Source organism: Vanessa cardui, chromosome 15 (genome assembly GCF_905220365.1).
Source record: "Vanessa cardui chromosome 15, ilVanCard2.1, whole genome shotgun sequence".
NCBI classification, from domain to species: Eukaryota; Metazoa; Arthropoda; class Insecta; order Lepidoptera; family Nymphalidae; genus Vanessa; species Vanessa cardui.
The window spans coordinates 3683343-3706265 of record NC_061137.1 but is presented as its reverse complement, the minus strand read 5'-3'; the positions used below and the strand labels follow the sequence as shown (position 1 = coordinate 3706265).

The 22923-nt window shown below is 33.7% G+C and overlaps 1 protein-coding gene across 1 annotated transcript in view; it reads right to left on the bottom strand.

The window, feature by feature from the left end:
- LOC124535548 (connectin-like) overlaps positions 1 to 22923 on the bottom strand; it is a 77530-nt gene that overhangs the window by 54068 nt on the left and 539 nt on the right. The gene's annotated exons all lie outside the window — the stretch shown is intronic.

Sequence of the window (22923 nt, the reverse complement as noted above, 5' to 3'; positions counted from 1 at the left end):
ATATATTTTTTGGTAACTCTCATACAAATTTCTGATCTATGATCGTTTTCTTGATAGTCTTCAATAAATAATATTAATGATGCCTGTCATATTGACCTACGGAATCGTTTTCATAAATATCTATAATGTTAACAAATTATGTTATGACCCTTACTCCTACATCCTCATATATTTTAATTAATACTTTAGATACAAAAATAAGTTAGGAAGGTATGTTTATAACCCTTTCACATATTAACTTCTTATAATGTGTCAAAATATTTGCGTACAGTTACTAGGGGTACTGAAAAGGATAAATCATCTGCCACCCACTCCCTTACGAAAACAAGTTTATAACACAATTAAGTAGAGTAAGTAATCGATACTCTTTTCGTCCCTATACTTAAAAACAAATCAGTATTACATTATACAATAACTTCAGTTAATATACACATCACATCACTTGGGATGTGTTTCGAAATGTCTCTCCAGAATATAAGAGTCCCAACCCCAAGATATTTATGATCTATAAAAACGTCCATTCGACAGCGTTTATTGCCGAAAGGGTATCGCCCGAGCTACCTTACAAGCAGTTTGTTCGAATTAATAGTACAATATCAGTAAATTTTGTCAGATCAGCCCAAACAAATTTTGCACGGTATGGAAAAAACTAAATAAAAAACGAATACCTATCAGATATCCTATTGTCACGTCTTGACGATAAAATCATTACAAAGATTTATGCTGCGGTTACACTTACTCATAATTTCCTCTTTAGTAGAAATTTTAAATTATTAACGACAACGTATCTCTCTGACATAGGAATATGAAATATCACAAGCTTCCTGCGTCGGCCGGTCTGTTAAAAAGATTGACACGCTAAACAAACATTTGTCTCATCGGAATGCAGATAAGGAAGTTAAATTGTTCTGACACAGTTCTCTGTAATAGTTCTCCTAATATTTTAAATATTTAAGGTATTATAGAGGATTAAAAAATATTTACTATGTAAACATGACGTCATATATGAACAAATAATCGAATTAAACTATTTTATTATATTTTAAATTAAAATCTTTCCATACTTTATAATAAGGCATTTTCTCCGCTCCGAACGTTAAGAGGGACAATGGACTCCTTAATTAAGACATAGTCTTAATTAAATATCTTTATCATAAACAGTATAGTAGTTAATAAGTTTTATTTTTATTTACGAACTATTTAATTAATACTATACGAGTATCAATGACTTTTGCATTTCAATTATCAATAGGCTATTTGACAATACGAAAAATAAATTGTGAATTATTGTAATCAGTGTATGAGTTTAAAAATGGTTATTTACTAACCAAATTTGAAAATAATACTTAATTTATTCAAAAATCCATGAATAAAAATGCATTTTTTCAAACGTTTGTCACGTGACACAAAACGCTTATGATGACGTCACTTTCTTGTTAACCTTGCTTTTCTGTAAATCTGTGGTACATTTAGTAAATGTACCACAGATTAAAATACAGGAAAGTGACGTCACCGATCCCATTGCAGCGCCATATTGTTCATATTAGAATTTTTTAATATGATATATTTCGGCAAATATGTATTAGAAATAAAAAAATCAACTTCCCAGTCAAATAGCCTATTGTTTTTTTTAGGTTAATATCATTCGTTTCAATCATCTTCATTAAATCAGAGCTATTCTTTACGAAAAGCTCGAAATTCACCGCAAAAACGATTGTGTAACAATAGGAAATAACGACGTTGACTAAAACAATTAGGAAATTTAAACGATACACAAAATAGCGTATACACAAGAGAGACAGCTACACAAGTGAGAATCGGAAACCGGAATAAGTTCACGGGATAACAGTTGATTGAGGATTAACATTTTATTCACACAAATATGTTGATTATTTAGAAGAAAAATCCTATCTGCAACTTAAAATACATTTCTTATTAGATTTAATTACTTATATACAAAAAAAATTAACCCGACAGTGACATCAAGAAGTACCTCGTTAACTGTGAGATTGTGACAAAAGCAGAAATGTTGACCTAAAAGTCTAGAAACAAGACCTACTGACAACTTTACACTTAAAATGAATTCTAAAAGTTATTATCGATCAAATTTATTCATAAAGGTTCTATGCTGTTCGGAATGTGTGATGTAATTTCAAAATTCCATATTAAAATTTCTAACGTCCTCGATTATATCAATTATCGAAGCGTAGATTATTCCTGCCTTTAGTGATACGCTTCCAGTATACATATTACTTTCGCAATTTAGTTTTTACCGTCTAGATATTAAAGATCAAAATAGATCTACAAATATCGAACACATACCTGAGTACAGCAAGGCGTAAAATTAAACACGTGATAAAATCGGGCATACGGAAGATATTGGACGTTCCAATTTCCTGCATTGAAATTCTTTCCTCTATTTGCGTGATGTTAGTAAATATACACTAACAAACGGAAGATGTTATTAACTGGGACACTGCATGTAGGTCACTATATTATGCAGCTTAAATTATATATGAATCTCAATATTAAGCTGTCGATAAGTTATGTGGGAAGTAAGGTCTTAACTCACAGCTGTGTTTTCACAGCTAAATGCTATGCATTTGAACTTATTTTGGAAAATCAGCAATAAGGATATAACTCAGTTACATTTGTTATAATAATAAATACGAGACAACATCACAAACATTATTCTGATCCCAATATAAGTAGCTAAAGCACTTATGTTATGGAAAATCAGAAGTAACGACGGTACCACAAACACCCAGACCTAAAACAATAGAAAACTAATGATAATCTACATCGACTCGACCGGGAATCGAACCCGGGACCTCGGGGTCATCAATTTTGTAAGACTTCTCATTTTCTTTCATCTTTTGTAAGCCCATAATATCCTTATAATAATGGCCTGTTGGATAGCGTACGTGACTGCTTAGGAAAACTGCATGTGTTGAATGAACATCTGCCACATTTGTATCCGAATTGCAGCGTTAGTTCTCCAAATCTTCTCCACAAAAGAAAAGAAAGCCTTAGTCCAGCAAGGTCATATATTATATACAAACTTTTTTACTTATTATAATAAATATTAATTCATAAAAAAATGCTTCGTAGCTTCAACAAAAGTGTATACTTAACTTGTATTAGTACACACCTACAATAGCCCTTGGAATAACGAGAGCTTAGAACGATATTAGTTTGCTTAAACTAACCACCACGAAAGTTTCTTAAATTATGATTAAAGTAAGATTAACGTATTTATTTACATACTGAACGCTCATTGGTCAACTGTTACGTCATTGACTGCCATCGACCAATGGCTATTCAGATTAAATTTAAATTAGTTAATCTAACTTTGATCACCATTTCAGAAACTAGAGGTAAATGTTTTAGTTAATAATATTGGTGCTCAACACAAAATGAAACGCTCGTCTAACGTGAGATGGATTCTGCAAGTTGTTACACAACACTATAAGCCTTAACTGGAATGGTATGCCTTGTTCCGATGTATTGTTTGCTCAAACTCCGTGCAAGTAATTTTCGCCAGGAACTCATGTTTATCACTAACATACAAGATACAAATTAAAGTGTATTATCACTTCGATGAAGATTCGAGATTCGTGTAATTAATTAAATGTAACGTAAGACTGTTATAATAAATAATTTATGGTGTACTAATAATCGCCCGCAATTTCGCTCGCGTTTTGGGTTTTTGGTAATAATGTGTTAGGAAAAAAAATTAGCCTATGTCCTTTCTTAGAGATCAAGTTTGTTTTATAACTAATTTCATCAAATTCGGTTCTACGGTTTGGCGTGAAAGAACGACAGGCTGAACAGACAACTGAGTTACTTTTATAACATTAATATTGATTTATAAGACATTATATTGAATTAGATACGACTTTCTATAAATGTTTTCTAAAGATCTTATTCAATTTAGTTAATCGAAAGAATCATAATAAAACTCTGTGGGACATTCATTGTTATAATCGTATTTTTATAAGACGGGAAGAATATGACAAATTGCTAATGTAAAAGCATTCTCTCGAATCAAAAGATCGAGATGAAGGAATATAACAACAAAATAAACAGACATTTTTGAAAATGGAATTAAGCGCAACTATTTACAGACCCTGTCTTCATACGTATAAAAATAGTGGCATATTTCATAACTTTTTCAAATATTTTCTAAATATAGAGCAAAACTTTTAGATTTAGAAAATATTATAAATTTAGAATAATTCTACTTTTATTTTCATGATAATCGAGATTATTATAAAGAAAACAGTTTTTTTAAACATGCATTTTTTAGAGATTAATATATTTTGGCGTGTGCTTTTTTATAAACATCCAGGGTACCGAAGGAACACCTAACCTTATAAATGCTTAACTTCCTATTTTTGCTCGGTCACTGTTTATATATGTATACAGCTAAAATTACAAACTATTGTATGATACATAATCTGTGTACCTACAGATTTATGACATTGACAATTTATCTCTACGATTCTCACCAGACGATAGTCCACATTGTCCGTGAGAAACGTGACTTGAACAAAATATGAGATACCCAAAACGGTGCCACTTGACGTCTCAAGCATTCAAAGGGTCACACGGGATGTGAACTAATAACCGAATGTTCGATTAAAGTCGTAAATTTCACCCTCAAATCCCCTGATAATCTTGTAAATCATATTTACTACCTCAAAATGAAGTCCGCTCTTGCGACACTGAATAATACCTTTAATCACTTGAAATCTCGTCTAAAATTGCGTGAGTTTTCGTTCTATTAATATATGTTCCTGAAACTACCTAACGCCCCGTAGATTGCTCGTATAATGAAGCTGAGCTTAGTGAATGTCTTACTAAGAGGATATTAAGTCTATTATAATTACCAAGTATCGTCGCTGTAACTTGAAACCGAAGTAATTACCAACTATCCTCGGCGACTTTGTTAAGTTCTAGACTACCTCGGAATTTTTGTTTATTTTTTTTTCTCTTGTCTATGTCTAGAACTTTTTTTATGTAAAAGGACAAAAGATTGATGATGGTTAGTTCCAGAAAGTTTCTTAGAAAGTTCATGATAAAAAAACAACATTATTGCTAAGATATTATATTGTTAAAAAAAACTTTACAGTAATAATTAATGAATAAACACGTTACTTAATGGCTAAAGCTTAAACGTGGCTTTGTCTTTTTTCTGATATAGGACGAGCACATGAGCCATCTGATGGTAATTGGTCACCACTACCCAAAGACATATTACCCATTTCTTATAACGCCATTGCGCCATTAATATTGAGAAAATACAAAAATATAAGATTTTAAATTAACATGGTTATTTTTATTATTAAAGTTATTAATTTCAAAAAAAATTGTAAATAACGAGAAATTAATAACTTTAGAAATAGTAGGTAGTATTTACCACCAGTAAATTATATTGTGGAAGGTACCTGGCAAGACGGGTTATTACAACAAGCCCGCCTGGGTCGAAAGATATCAACTAACATATACAATCCTTCCTATTTTGTCCTTCCTGTATAATCTCTTTTTATATTTGCTTTCGTTGACCGGAATCACTTTAGAAGAATAATATTATAATATCACATACAAATATCAACATATATGTGAAAGAAAGTTTCTTTTTAAGAATGACACCTCGCCTAATTGCCTTTACTGGTGACAGTGAATTCCTGGTGAATTATCTGTAATAGACGTAACGTATAAGATAATAACTGACGAATAAGATTATTATTTATTTGGATTTTTCATATTCTGCCAATCAGGAAGCTCTAGTTGCTATTATATGTGCGATTTAATAACGCAGCAATTTTATCACAATATTGTTTCGAGTAACCTGATCAGAAGGCCCTAGATATAAGATTTCAAATGAACACTCTAGCACATTAGATTAATTCTATATTAGGTAGTAAAATATCAACTTTGAAGAATTAATAGTGATTTACACAGCCCATAAAACCAGACCACTGAAACGCAGAAATCCAAATTCGTAAGTACAGTCAGAGTAAGAAAACGTTCGTCAGTTTTCAAATTCATTCCTTTATCAAGTCGTAAACTCTTAGTACCTTTTGAAACTAAAGCACTAAACCGACAATTGCATATAAAATTAAACTTACATAATATGATAACTTGGTTCAAACTAGTGGAAACATCTTTTTAAATAAGATAGATTATATTCTACTGAATTGTCATAATATGTCTGTCAGTGTTATATATTCTCGATCGGTAACGCAGATTATTGCTCATAGTGAGCACTCGAAAATAGATCTTAAGGTGACGAACATTTTTTTACCCCGACTGTACTTTGATAGAAAAGCACCATGCAATACTACCAACATTCAACAAGAAAAAGAGGTGCATACGTTACAAATGTTATATAGTCATGCACATAAGATAAATCAACAGTGAATCTTGAACCCAAGATTATTAATTTCAGGCAATTAATACGACGAAATTGATAGCTGTATCGTAGTACATTCCCATAGAAAACCGTTAGACATTACTATCATTATAAAATTAAAAGGGGAGGTAAATATAATGTACTCCATGAAAGTTTATATGTATATGAGATTAATTTACCCGCATCACTTTTTATGTGATTCGGTCAGGCTAATTCATGAAAGCGAATGCATGATAAATTCCAGCAGTTCCATAACGGACACTTTTAATTAAAATTCTCTGCTGCGGTGCAATGAATGGATGTATTTAATTGCGTAATTCTTTTTAATTCTTATCGCGGTGGCACACTCATTCGCGGCTTTTTGTTTATTTGTTTATATCGCTGCATTTAAAGTGCAGCAGTTCATGCTATCATTATTTATTATCCACTCTTATATATCGTTAACTATAGTAAATAAAATTTCAAATATGGAAGGAAATGAGCAGGAGACTCATCTGATTGAAAGTGACTACCAACGCCCATGGACAGTACCCTGGAGGCTTGAAGGTACCATTACCACTATTACTTTATAGTTTATAATTCATCTCGTGCTCCGCGGCACATTTATCAGATCTAATTCTACCACGTGTGCAACCAGCTACGAGCCCGCATTGTAGTAAATTAAGCTCCGTATTTCCTTTACTTTTTATAAGTAACAGTCTGTAAATTACCCACTGCTGGGCTAAGGCCTCCTCTTCCATTAAGGAGAGGGTTTGGAAGATATTCCACCACGCTGTTCCACTGCGGGTTGGTGGAATGCACATGTGGCAGAACTTCGATATTTTCCTTCACCGCCGAGCATGAGATGAATTATAAACACAAATTAAGCACATTTATATAGTGGTGCTTGCCTGGGTTTGAACCCGAAATCATCGATTAAGATGAACGCGTTCTAACCACTGGGCCATCTCAGCTCATCACTTTTTATAATTAATCATTAAATATTACAAAATTTGTAATTATGACAGTAAATTTTAATTTAACAATTATATAAAAATTGCAATTTTTTATTACATAACTAAAAGAAAAACAAAGATTATACGTAAATATAACATAAATAAATTTATATTCACTCTTGAACATTATACATATTATAATAAGACACTTTTGAGTAAATTTCACATATACTAACGAAATACGTATATGTAAAGGACATAGTATGAAATATATACTCGGACACTCGTGAGTCAAACACAAAAGACAAATTATACTAGATAACACCGTAGACAAGTTATGATGTAAAATATCCTTTGACGGTCAAGTCGACCTCATCAGCATCCTACACCTCGCTAACGGATATCTCGCAAATGATACTAATCTAGCAGAATCGAGGTCGTTTCACACAAAACGATTATTCATACGCTATTATATTTTATGTTAAAATAAATCCATCTATTTGAAAGACAATATACCTACAATGAGAGTTGGGTGTGTCAAGTTATTTGTACCTTATTGATTACATTATTGGTAGGCAATATCGGATGCTGGGATATAGGTCAGGATTATCACTTCAAATCCACGTATTTTTGTTATATAATGCTTTTCTCTGATCTAGTTTCAATTATGCCTAAACGATTCGAAATGCTTTATGACAACAAAATAGATATAATTGAAAACAAAAATCCTAATCATCTTTTCTTCAAAGCCAAAGAAACTATCAATAATCCTTAAAATCTCAATTTATCAACTTAAGACAATCTTTTTTTAAACCAAAAAGCAATATTGATTCTCCTTTCTTACTCAGTTATATATTTTAAATAAAATGTTTGCATAAGCAAATACGAAAGAAAAATAAAAAAAAAGCTTTTGCACGCGGATGTTCGGTTTGAAACTTTGTATATTTGAAAAAAAGAGTTGTTAGTGTCTGGAACACGTAAATCTTAACTGAAAATTGTCGATTGAACTCAGTTTAGTGTGACGGTGTCATCCTTCGCTGCGGAACACGAGATGAATTATAATCACAAATTAAATACATTAAAACTAGGTGTTGCTTGTCCTTCTTTATGCTTCGCTTCACATGTTTTACTGGACTATCTTGGTTCATACAGCTCTTATTCTGACGATGGCGAAGGCCCATTTGATTATGAACCGCCTTACATTACAGCCAAACATTTCTCGTTAAAAAAAAAACAGACATTATGTTTTATTAGTCGATGCATAACTAGTTTAATGTTTTACTTGCATAAATGTCCCCATTTGTTTTTCTACCCTTCTAAACTAAATAAATAAACTCAAAATTACAATAAACAATTTCACCACCAATAGTTCATCAAACCCTAAAATTTAACGACCGACACAAAATGTACACTCTTCCAAACTACTAAACATTAAATAATTACCTAATGTATTTTTAATGCTATTTTGTTACACGTTAAAACAATATGTTTCCTCGGGGTATGTTAATTTACTCTTCCAAAATCCAAATGAACATCTAAATAGTTTGTAAGCAACAAGTTTTTAATCAGGTTGAACAAACAATGAGTAAAGTAACGATGTTTTTATGTTTACAAGCCCTTTCTAAATTGATGGTTACACGCTAATTATATCACCATTTACGCCTACGGGAATGACGATTTCATGACGTCATGATTTGCATATTTACCTACGTTATAGCAGAATACACAAATCCAGTTGATTCAGGTGTGGTCCACAATTACGTCTGTGTTATTTATTTAAATTTCTTCGCATGAAAAAGGATAAGGGTTCATGTGAAAGTTTATAGACCCTTTTTACATACCTTTTTATATTTTTTACTCGACTTTTTTAAATTATTTATTTGTGTTGATTGCTGAAAGGGATATTCTAAACAATTTTATAACAACTAAACTTTTTGTATATTATTTTGCAGACTAGCAACGCGCTCCGAGATTGCACTGATGCAATGTGTTTATATATTAGATCACTCGTGAGTAATTTACCATTAATCAATGAAAAAAGTATTAGAATTGGATCTTTAGTATGAGAGATTTCCCCCTAGAAACAAACAAACAAATTTTATATCTACTAAATATTAGTATAGAAGTATAGATTTGAACCGATATGGCCCAGTGGTTAGAACGCGTGCATCTTAACCGATGACTGCGGGTTCGTGCTCGATACCAGTATCTCGTGCTCGGCGGTGAAGGAAAACATCGTAACAAAACCTTCATGTGTATAATTTCATAGAAATTCTGCCACATGTGTATACCACCAAGCCGAATTGAAACAGCGCGGTGGAATATATTCCAAAAACTTCTCGTCAAAGGGAGAAGAGGCCTTATCCCAGCAATAGGAAATATACAGACTGTTGTTGTTTGTTTAGCTTTGAATAGAGAGATCGATAACATATAATAAGGTTTCATGGCCTAAAATAATCCGGTCTTTCTTTATTGAATATAGTATTAGGGCTGGTGTTCCTAAATGTAGGTCACAAAAAAGCTCACTAAGGAAGTAAGTGTCTTAAAATCTATATTACATTGTGTTTTGAGATGATTTCCAGATATCTATATATACATATAATAGAATTCGAGTGTCTCTTTCTAATATTAAAATAGCCCTTCTTCACTCAAAGCATATGTATCTATTCACGGTACATATACCAAAATAAGATTTTTTATAATATTGTCGGTCTGTCTGTCTGTCTGTTTGTTCCGGCTAATCTCTGAGACGGCAGGGCCGATTTTGACGAGACTTTCACTGGTCGATTACTGATATAATAGGGAGCAACTTAGGCTATATTATTTGTTTTTTGTTAAATTCAAACGCGTACATGGCCGTTGGCACAGCTAGTTTAAAAATAAAATTTACTTACTTTATTATTAAAATAAATACATTTTCGTATAATTTTCCTTCGTTTTAGAAAACACTTTCCAAATAGAATAAGAATAAGCTGAACAAAGTTATTCTAAACGTTAAGACCGAATAACATTACCTCAAACGCTTGAAGCATTGCACTTGATAAAGTTAAACCGAACTTCTAAATCCAATTCTAGATTTTGCACGATACCATTCTACGTTAACAACTTACTAATTTAACATCAATATTGTATAGTAGACATGGCTATCTTGTGGGTCTAGTGGCTAGATTATATTGCCGCTGCTTATAAAATCTAAGGGATTGAACCTGAACTGATATAATATATGATATATATAAACGAATTTGATTATTTTTAAGACTCTCTGTAGCAGTAATCGGAAAGCAAAGTTAATTATAAGGTAGCGTACATACTTTTGAGCCTCGAAAAACACGTAAATACGTTGGTCCCTCTCCAGGTCTTCGATCAATCAAGATTATGGTCCCTTGAGACAGGTATGAATATTGACTTTTTAAGACATTTTGAAAAGACCTATGACACTCACAAATATAATTTTTGTGTATCTGTTAAAGTCATCGCACCTTATGCTTTGAAAGCATCTAGGCCGACAGTTTTCTTTCAATATTAAGCTTAATCTCATAAACAGATGATTTGAATTAGCAGCTCTATGTAAGATGAGATACTTCTTTGGTTAAAACATTTGGACTAACGTTTTACAAATTTGTTGTTGTAATTCAACTATAAATAGGCAGTGACAGAAAACATCATACGGTAGCTTTAATGTGTCAAACGAAAAATTACCACAAAATTGTCTTCGTTAAAATCCTCTTTATAATATTAATGATAAAATTGTTGCCTCTGAATTAATCTATATATATTATATATCATCTAAAAATTATCGAAAGGTTTGGATAAAATTATAATTCTATAAAACAATCGCCTTCAAACCATTTGATTTTAATTAACAAAATTAATCTATACTGTAGGGGAAACCTTCTGAAAATAATTAAGTCTCCTTGCCGACATTTTTTTCTGAAACGACGTTACACTATTCAATCAATAGCTACCTAACTATTAATCTCTCTATCCATTAACAGGTAAAGAGTTTTTTTGTTTTTTAATTTAATCATGTTGTTTCAAATATTATATTACATTGTTACAGTTGTTTCGATTGATCGAAATAATAAATCGCAGCAAATATTTCAAACACATTGTTTTATAAAAATGACTTTAATTTTATTATACCTTATGTACAAGTTCTGATACAAAATTCTCAGTAATAGCTCGGCATCTGAAAGTTCCTCGGAAAGAAGGAAAAGCAGTCGGACCGAAACTCTTTACAGTTGCCTCGGATTTTCAGTCTCATCTATATATACAATAAAATCGGAGTGTCTGTAACTATAGTGCATATGTACACATGTATACACTGTACAAAATAACATTTTTGTCTGTCTGTCTGTTTGTTCCGGCTAATCTCTGGAACGGCTGGACCGATTTCGACAGAATTTCATCAGTAGACAGCAGATGCAATAAGAAGTAACTTAAGCTACAACAGTATTTTTTATTAAAGTCGTGGGAACAGCTAGTTAGACTATAAGAGTGAGAAGATAGAGCACCGGTGTTTGACACACTTGTTCTCTATACTACGTCTTGCGTAGGTTGGTCTCTTTTGAGATTGGCCACCATGAGGTAAATCGGTCAGGATGCCATCATGTCCAAGTACTAATAAGGGATATTTCATATAATATTCAATGAAATATTTCTACTTCATTTTTCATTCAAAACCATCTTAAAACAATACTATCTTTAACTTTAATGCTGTATACCTTTTTATTGAGAGAGAATTGAATTTAAATTATTGATTTTAAATTAAGTATTGTACGTTATTTTATTTTAAACATAATATGTTTTTATGTATTTCATCTTAATATATTTATACATATATTATGTTTATATCTGTTATGTAGGTACTCCCCTATCTCTTTTTATCTCTGTTTCTTTCCTCTGCCTTGAAGTTGCCTGGAAGAGATCGCTGTTATAGCGATAAGGCAGCCTCTTTTTTGAATATGACTTAAGTATGGATATATTGGTGTACAATAAAAATATTGAAAACCAATTTAATGAGTAATAAATGAAATGAGACGTATACGACGTATTGCTCCATACGCAAGACGTACTTAGCAAATTTGATTCAATTTCTAAGTATAGTTACAAGATTTCATTATTTGTGTGTATGCGTGGGTCAAATCTTACAACTGACTTTTAAACCCGTTCTGTTCAACTGATTGAGAAACGTTTACGCACTTCGTGTTGTTGACAATGATAACATAAAAACTGACCTCAGATCGATTTTGAGAAAACAAATTCGTTAAAAAATTTCACCTAATTATCGCGTCGTTAGACATTATATAAAAATTTTAAAGCAAATTAAGATTTTTGGCTTTTTTTTAAGTCGAGTAATAATATAATTTAATTTAAAATTTAATGGTAGATGGATCAAATGATTAAACTTATTATTCGTTGTTAAACCTATTAAAATCAATGGAGGAATAAAACCAAGTAAAAAACTTTGACAATGAACTGACTCAATATCGAGACCAATATCAAAGATAGTATGATTTCATGAAAAAATGACGCTCTGAATATCATAATGGCGCGCTGTTGTTATCAGAACTTTGTAAGAAAATTACAATATATACTAAAATAATGTAGTATTATAATTTTTTTATGACATAGGTGGCAAACGAGCAGAAGCTCACCTGATGAAAAGTGATTACCACCGCCCATGGATATCTGCAACACCAGGCTTGTAGGTGCATTGGTCTTTAAGGAGTACGCTCTTTTCATGAAGGTTCCCATGTCGTATCGGTTCGAAAAGCCGGCGAAAGCTGGTTTCACAAAGTGGTTGTGCGAGGCAGAAAATGTCTAAGAAATCGCGCTGTTGTGGATTTTCGGACATCAAGATGGTGCGGGTGAAACTTAGAATTTTGACGAGATGTCCGAAGGTGAAATTCAGCAGCCGGGATTAATCCGAACAATTCCTCGGAACATTCCCCGTGAAAAATTCGGTAGAAGATGCAGAGTGATCCAACATCTCTATGCAAAGCCAAAGGATCAAGGAGATCGGAAAGGGCTTGTTCGTCGATAACTCAAGCCGCTCTACGTTGGATGCGGTCAAATGGAAGGAGCTGGTACTGGGGAGCACCCGCCTAGAGGTGAGAGCAGTACTCCATGTGAGGCCGAATTTGCGCCTTGTAAAGTTTTAGGCGATGGGCCGACGTGAAATACTGTCTCGCCTTGCTGAGCACACCGAGCTTCTTTGAAGCCAATTTGGCTTTGCCTTCCAATTGACCGCGGAACTGAACGAGGCTCGAAATATCAACGCCAAGTATTCCGATACTACCTGTAGCGGCTATCGGGATGTTCTCAAATCGTGGAGATACGACAAATGGTGTTTTTTTAGCGGTTAACGCGCAAACTTGCGTCTTTTTGGGGTTGAAATGGACTAAATTTAGCCGGCCCCAGTTCGAGACCTCGTTTAACGAAGACTCCGAAAATCGGACATCAAGGTGGTGCGGGTGAAACTTCGAATAAGAAATAATGATATATTTATCAAGAATAGTTTGTGTCTGAACATAATATAGCGGAATTATTAACAAATCACACAGGACACGTACATCTAAGATTTGTTCATCACCTTCGATTATAATGTCGAAGCAATAAAAAGTTTAATTAGTATTTTTGTTATCGCACATGTTGGCAACGTCAGTATGACGAAGAAAAACATGCGATAGCCGAAAAGTGTCATAGTTGATGGAATATCTAAAAAAGATATATTACGAACGTGAAAGACTAGACTTACATTTCGGATATCATCACGTCTGATAACGAGTTGATGCCTAACCCCTCGTTATATTTTTAACACACGACAACTGAAAATACTTAAACATTTAATATTATATATATACAGCATTGGGTAAACGAGATATAGGCCATAAATGTATCAATGATGGGCAAGATTTTAAGCTCTATCGCCACTCCAGCATACATATATCGAAATATCGTCAGTACCAATTATGTACCTTTCGAGGATCACATTTCTTTATGAAAGATCAGCTATGTACTTGTTATTACTATACCTCTGATTACAAACTAAAATATTGTCAGAAAATAACAGTAACGTGATAAAACAGTGCATAATATACATATGTATCCCACCAAAAACATTAAATGTAAAACAAATGCCATGCCTCTCGCTGCAGTCTTTCCATCGTCAAAAGTTTTGAGATGTCATAGAAGCGAAGTCCTATTCAAATTATTATGTAATTATAAATAAACATTTAGTAATTGTATCAATACTTTTCTTTATATTATAATTATAGTGACTTGTAAATCCTAAACTATTAATTCAATTGGCATGTAATTTCGAACTTAAGCCTGTTCTAATGCCTACTATTAGTCACCAACACAAACCCAAACTCCTAGCTTTGTCCACTACGAAGATATAGGGGGGACGAAACAGTCGCGAATCGCTTCGAGAAAAGATGGTACGGCCGTGCCCGTTTTGCTCGAGACTTGACTGGGGCACTGCCGTGCCCCCAGATATGATTTGACCACCAATAACTACGTCGGTTAATAAAACATCTACCGTATGTTTATTATATGTATACTAGTTGTCCCCCGCGGCATCGCTTGCGATTTAGTGGTTTGTCGTCATGTTTTGGACAAAAAATAGCCTATGTAATTCCTTGGAGTTCAAGTTTGCTTCATACGAAATTTTGTCAAATTCGGTTCTTTGATTTGGCAGTGAAAGAGCGACACAAAGACAGAGTTACTTTCACATATATAATATAGTGTATATTTAAAATTATATATCTGAATTTTTTCCAAAGCATAAAATTGAAGTCGGAATGTGAAACATTACCGATGTAAAGAAATAAATACTAGAACAAATTTAGCTCTTCAAAACTCAGACGGGCTAAGCCGGATCTGCAGTGCTATTCTGTGAGATTTCGCTTCGGATCTTACATGTGAAATGTTAAAAACTTACAGTGATTTTGATGCGAGAGGTTACTTTAAATATTATAGTTTTATCATAGCCAATGTCGCAAAATACTTTACAATAATTTGAGATCGAATTCTGCATTAAATTTTAAGCTTGTTCTTACAAAATAACTATATATATACTGAACGTCCCTTCGATAAGAAATTATAATTTTTCATCATTTAATAAAAATTAAAATTTCCACAAGTTAAAAAAATCTTATAACCAGAATCATTGATATCTCCATCTATTTGTGAAGATTAATTACTGCCTAAAATGCTAAATTGATGTTTCCTTTTTTTAATACTAATATTATATGCCTCCGAAAACACAGCAATGAAATGAAGAAGCAGTCCTTATGATTCTGTACTCTTTTCTTACTATCATAGATAATTAATCTAAAATACCTTCTATTTCTGGCACCAGAGGGCGCCATAAGTACTTTACCGCCATTGTAGCTGTTGAGCGTCATTGCATTCTTGTGATTCGTTCGAATTGCTTCGAAATTTTTTTCTTAAAATACAAAGTCTTAAAAAGTTTGTTAAAAAGTGTACTAAGTGTAGGATTTAGTGCCTTTTGAAAACACAGCAGTGTATCTCACTACAGAGATGGATCCGGTAAGTAGTGGTAAGGAAAACGAGCGTGTCGGTATTGTTGCTTCGGATGGAGAACAAATACCGTCTACGAGCTCTGTGTCTAGATCGTCAGGGAACAGTTCATCCTCGTCCTCGGAGTTCGAGGATGGTACTGCATCACCCTTACCAAATAAACGATCTCGTACAACAGCACGTAAATACAGGTCAAAAAAAGTTTTTACCGATCCGCGGGTTGATGTTTTAATGTCACAAATGGCGTACATTTCTAATTATTTCAGTCAATGTAGCCCTATGTATTATAATTCATCGGATCAACAGAATTATAATAAAGCTATTCCTAGTACTAGTAGTAATAACAATTTACAACAGTTTCCTAATAAAAATTTACAATTTCCTAATAATAATTCAGAACAATTTCTAACATTACCTAGCCAACCCGAATCAATGTCGCTTAATTGGGGTTCCCTAAATACAGATGTTGATAGAAAAAAGATTATACCAACTAGTGATAAAGAGAGATATTTAGAATTAAATAAGTTACAACAATTTGATTCTCAGGCTTGGAAAGGCATTAGGTATAAGCAAGTTTTACAGAGTTGCTTAGCAACACCAGGGTTCACTGGGCTTCAAGTTAACGATGAATTATGTCACTTTAATAAAAGCAAGGACTACCTTGCTTCAACTGAGTTACTTTTAGCCGGGCTATCCAATCAAGTATTGGAACAACGTCAATTATTAAAAACAGGTTTACAAACTATTGTTGACTGGGCTTGTACTAATTCTCAGAACTTAAATCCAAATAACTTGTTTGAGAAAATTTCTGACACTTTTGGACCTGGATCTTTATGTCATAAAAATTCAGAGACCACTATGCAAATTATTTGTGGAAAGCGTTCTGAATGTATAGAGGTTAGGCGTGAACGCATTCTTAAAGAAATAGGTAATGACAACCTTAAAAATACTCTAAGGAATGTCCCGCCCAGCTCTGAATACTTATTCAGTAGAGAGGCTTTACAGCCTATAATACAATCCCTCGGAGGGTCTCAAGTCTGGTTGAATACACCAGCCTATTTAAAGGAGAGGAAGAACCCAGAGCGAGGAGAACATATTTTTCAGAATAAGAAGGTTAGTAATAAATATAAAAACAAGAAGTTTGATAGGAAATTCAAACATTCAGTGCAACAGAAGAGTCGGTCCTTTCGTCAACGTCGACCGAATACAGAGGGATCAAACCCTAAATCTAAAGAAAATTGACTCACTGCACGGGTTCAGAGGAGGTTGCCTAAGATTTTCCATAGAGAAATGGTCGGAACTAGGGGCAACCCAGTTTATTTTAAGGTCAATAGCAAATCACCGCTTACCTTTCAGGAAGAAGCCTCCTCTGAAATACCCTACCAGTCATTTTTTGGAATGTCTAGCAACCAAAGTTTCCCCAGAAATGACTCAAATGATAGAAGAATTGAAGAGCAAGGGTGTGTTAGAAAAACCTTCAACTATAGACCCGGGTTTCTTTTCAAAGATGTTCCTAGTCAGGAAATCAGATGGTGGCCTGCGCCCAATTTTCGACCTCAGGGGTCTGAACTCATATGTAGCAACGAGACATTTCCATTTAATAGCACAAGTAGATGTGATAGAATTTCTTCAGGGGAACGACTGGTTAGCCAAGATCGATATCCACCAGGCGTATTTTCATCTGTGTATCGCGGAGACACACAGAAGATTTTTGCGTGTCATATACAATGACGAGATCCTCCAGTTGACAGCATTACCTTTCGGCCTGTCCTCAGCGCCCCGTACGTTTGCAGCAGTCTCAAACTGGGTGGCCGAGGTCCTCAGAGGTCGAGGTATACGTCTCATTGTGTACCTGGACGATTTTTTACTGGCCTGTCAGGACAGAACCAAGCTATTGGCACAGGTTGCGGAAACACTGGCTATCTTGGAGTCCTTGGGATGGTGGATAAATTACAAGAAATCCATTACCAATCCCACACAAAGGCTGGAGTACTTAGGTCTAATCTGGGACACTCAAAATCGGACAATAGCCTTACCAACTCAAAAAGTTGTAAGTATAAAAGACTGCCTGAGAGGCATGTTGCGCCGAGACAGCTGCTCGTTAAGAGAGCTTCAGAGGATGTTGGGCATGTTAAACTTTGCCAACCACGCGAATCCTCAGGGCCGGCTCCACTGCCGGAGGTTACAACTCTTCCTAAAAAAGTTTATTGGGAAAGGCCCAAAGAGAGTATTGACTCCCAGTGTGCGAGAAGACTTGAGGTGGTGGTTGGATGCAGTAGAGAGCAGTTCAACTCCACTAGAAAAGAGACAGGTAACTCATTTCTTAACCACAGACGCAGCGGATGCGGGCTGGGGAGCGAGTCTAAACGATCAGTATCTGTCAGGAAGGTGGGCTCCAAACCAAAGAAACTGGCACTCCAATATGAAGGAGATGTATGCCGTCTTTGCAGTGATCAAGTCTCAGAATTCACGGTTACAAAATGCACACATTCTGGTACAATCGGACAACAGAACCCTAGTAGCGTACATCCGGAACCAGGGCGGAACCCGATCAATAAACCTATTAGGACTAACAACCAGGTTGCTGGAACTGACTTGTCAGCTCAATATACAGATGACAGCATTCTACTTGCCAGGAAACCTAAACGGCATTGCAGATCGCTTGTCAAGAGGAAGACCAATACCAGAGTGGCATCTGCTGCCACCAGCCACAAAGAGAATATTCGACCTTTGGGGGATTCCAGAAGTAGATCTGTTTGCATCAAAAGAGACCGCTGTTGTACCAAGGTATGTGACTCTAAACTCAAGAGATGGCTCGGCTCTTTTTTGCGACGCCTTCAGCCAAAAGTGGATCTTTCAAACAGCATGGATATTCCCACCTCCAAGCATGATACCCAGAGTCTTAGCACATCTCAACAGCGCAGTGGGGATATACTATGTAGTAGTGCCCCAGTGGACCCAATGCTTTTGGTTCCCGGACCTGCAGTCCCGCGCAGTGGTTCCTCCTCTGCAAATAGAGAATCTCCAGAGAGTTTTAATAGACTGGACAACAGGGATCAGCCCACCTCAAGTGGACAGATTAAAGCTTCAGGCTTGGAAGATTATGGGTGGGAGGATCAGATAACCGAATGGAGTAATGAGGAACGACTTTTGTTAAGAAAGAGCTGGCGTCCAGCTACTTTAAATACCTACAGTGCACCGTTAAAGAGGTGGCTACGTTGGAGTAGAATACATAATGTGCAAAGTAAGAGACCTGAGGGTAAGGAGGTAGCCAGATTTCTAGCTAATTTGTATTTACAAGAAAAGTTTGCATACAGTACAATTTTATTACATAAGTCCGCTGTGGCAACATACTGTGCAGCAACAGAAAGCTTATCAAAGAACTTCTTTATTAATCAAGTTTTAAAGGCTATAAGCCTCTCCCAACCACATTCACCTAAATCCCCTGTGTGGGACGTTAATATTCTGTTGGAGTGGTTAAAGACATCTAAGGTTACCAACTCTTTGTTTGAACAAAGCAGACGAACAGCACTTATCCTTTTACTTGCCTCGGGTCGAAGGCTCCATGATCTGACCCTGCTAGAACTCAGTGACCAAGGGTTTGTAGAAACTGACCATACTATTACATTCTGGCCTAGATTTGGTTCAAAAACGGATACAAGCATTCATAGGCAATCAGGCTGGCTTCTAATAAGGCATCAAGACCCAAAGATTTGCCCAGTTACTCATATAAAAAAATTGATTGAGATCTCAAAGTCAAGACGGGACCAAGATAAAAAAGTAGAATCACTTTTTATCTCATTATCTGGAGTTGTAAGACCTGCATCTAAGACAATGATTGCAGGATGGGTAAGGTCAGGATTTAGATTAGCCAAGATTGATGCTTCTCCAGGTAGCATAAGATCAGCAGTAGCTTCTCGGGGATGGTTGGACAATAGACCAGTTCAAGAGATACTAGAGAGAGGTAATTGGAGGAGTATAAAGACCTTTTCAAGATATTACTGCAAAGATGTAGACAGATCTCAGACTAGTGAAGCTGCAGTAGGTTCACTTTACAATAACTTTAAAACAGTTTAATTACAATACCTATTGATTTTAGTGATTAATGATTTGATCTCAAGATTAAGACTGAACTATAATTATATTTTTGGTTTCACAAAGCTTTCATATTATTTTTGTTAACTTAATCATAAGTTTGATTGTTATTTTATATTTCTTTTATTAGTTTATTAATATAACAGTAGTATCTACAAGATACAAATGATTTTGGTTCCTAACTTTTAGATACATAAGGACATTTGTAAAATTGATTTCTCTTAATTAGAAGTTAATAAGATTTATAATTAAAAGTTTTTAAAAAAAAAAAAAAAAAAAATCTTATTATTTTAACAATTTGCTTTCACATTGCATTCTTGTGGTTTGTTATTTCTGATCACCAGCAGATATCAAACAGGTCTTCATTTCATTGCTGTGTTTTCGGAGGCATATAATATGACTGTTTTGCATTACAACAAAACAGGTATTATATGTTGGAGAAAACACAGCAATGATACAAGGAGCTTGCTGATGATGAAGACTGCAATGACGCTCAACAGCTACAATGGCGGTAAAGTACTTATGGCGCCCTCTGGTGCCAGAAATAGAAGGTATTTTAGATTAATTATCTATGATAGTAAGAAAAGAGTACAGAATCATAAGGACTGCTTCTTCATTTCATTGCTGTGTTTTCTCCAACATATAATACCTGTTTTGTTGTAATGCAAAACAGTCATATTATTTATTTTACGAGGTAGGTAAGTAGTTTAGAAGACGTAGACAAATAAAACGGACTACAGCATCTTTGTATTACATAATGTTTTTAAAAATAAAAGTAGAGTAAAATATAACATAAATTTTAAACCATTACAGCATTTGAACAAATTGTATCTACTTTCAAGCCTTTACTTTGTGACCACGTACGGAAATGTTCGTCAGTGTTTGACTACTCAAATACACTAGAACAAGCCCTGTTACAAGTTAAAATTTATCTCAAAAAACGTTTAAAGCAAATTGACTCACATGTTAAAGCACTTTAAATTCAATTTAGAATGTCATTTTATTTGCATGGAATACATTACCGCTGCGGATGGCAGCACGAAAGCTGGGAATGAATTTATCACGTTGATGCTGAAGTAAAACAAGCTCTGAAGTTATGAGAAGTTAAAACCCGACTACGATAAAAATATTCAGTAAATCCAGAAAAGTTGGATAAACTACATACATTGTAGCGTATGTTTATGAAATAATCTCGTTATTAAAAATACTTTTGCTGTGACTGTACATATAAATAAGACATGGAACGCTTTTGTAAACGACTTTACATAAGGTATATCAATAATGATATTTAACATTTTTATTCAATTACCTTTTAGTAATCGGTCACAATTATCGTCCAGACAAATATAAAACACATTATTGTCGAAACATTAAAAAAAAAAGTATAGACGAATTGATAACCTCCTCCTTTTTGAAGTCGGTTGAAAATACAGTATTCTCTTACATCTGTCTTTCACTATAATAAGTATATCGATACAGACATACTCTTACTTATTAAATTAGAGACAGCGGATTTAGATCATTAGCTTTTTAGATCTTAGACTTTTCTTCGACCGAAAAAGAGACAAAAATCTACATATATTAATATCATAAATGTGAAAGTAACTATGTGTGTCTGTCTGTCGCTATTTCACGACCCAACTGATGAACCGAATTTGATGAAATTTGGTATAAAGAAAACTTGAGGCCAATAAAAGACAATTAAAATTTTTTTATTTTTTTTCTTTTTTAATAAAACGCGAACGAAACCTCTGTCTTTTACTAGTTTAAAATAATGTTTTTTATGACATTTATTTTTGTAACCTTTACAAAGTTTTGGAGATTCTATTATTTGAAAATTTTCGTTAATTTTATTATAAAAAGCAAAATATTTATCCAATTCTTTAATATAAAATCTGTTTTGGTACCAACAGACCAACAACAACCTACATTTCAGAAAGCCTTTAAAAACAGATTAAAAAGATTGGTTTTTAAACTGAATCTAATGGTTACTTAGAAGTGAAATCGAACTGAAATTACGGAATCTAGGAAGATGAAATCGAGGAAAACGATTTTTTTAAGTAAACTCGCAGATATGTTTTGAAATTCTACCCGTAGATGAGAAACAGACTTCAATATTTTCTAAAGAAATCTATCTACATTTAAAAGCGAAACTATTTGAATTAGACGGTTTTGAAATATTTTCGAAAATCGAAGCGACATTATTCTATACAGTGACATAAATATATATTTTTTTTCACGTTTAGTTACTGCTGCTAAATCTAATATGATTTTCGTAATTTCATTATTGAATTGTATTCGGATTCTTTTGTTTAAAAAACAACTCCATGGTACAAATAAGGACTAGAAATTTTGTTTGAGGCCTTTGACCTTTACTTATATTGTGTACAGGAAATGAGAAATAAGGTTCCGAATACATGGTGGTACGAAAACTACTTATTCGAAAATGCTGATTATTTTATATATTTTCTGCCTTATAGTTTAACAAACCACGAAAAACTGTTTAAAATTGAAGAAAAAAATGTATAAGTACACATTCTAATTAACGCTGAATTGTAATACTAATAAAGAAGAAGATTTTTTTTATAAAGTATTACTAGTCGTTTTCGGTTTGGCTGATTAATTAATTTATAGATTTCAATTGTTGTTATCATAATTCCAAACAAATATATAGATGCGCGAGTTTAAAATACAGACATAAAAATATACATAGATATTATATATTCCGCAATAACGGCATAAAATAAATCTAAAAGGAATTTATTTGTATTTTCAATGTGCTCTATGTATTTTCATTGGTACTGGTAAAACTCATAAAATTAAACATACTTTTAATAAAAGACTGACTGATTTCATAAAATATTTCGATTAAATGATATTTCAAAGTTTGTTTTGTTTGTATAGCAAAAAAGCTTAAACCTGATA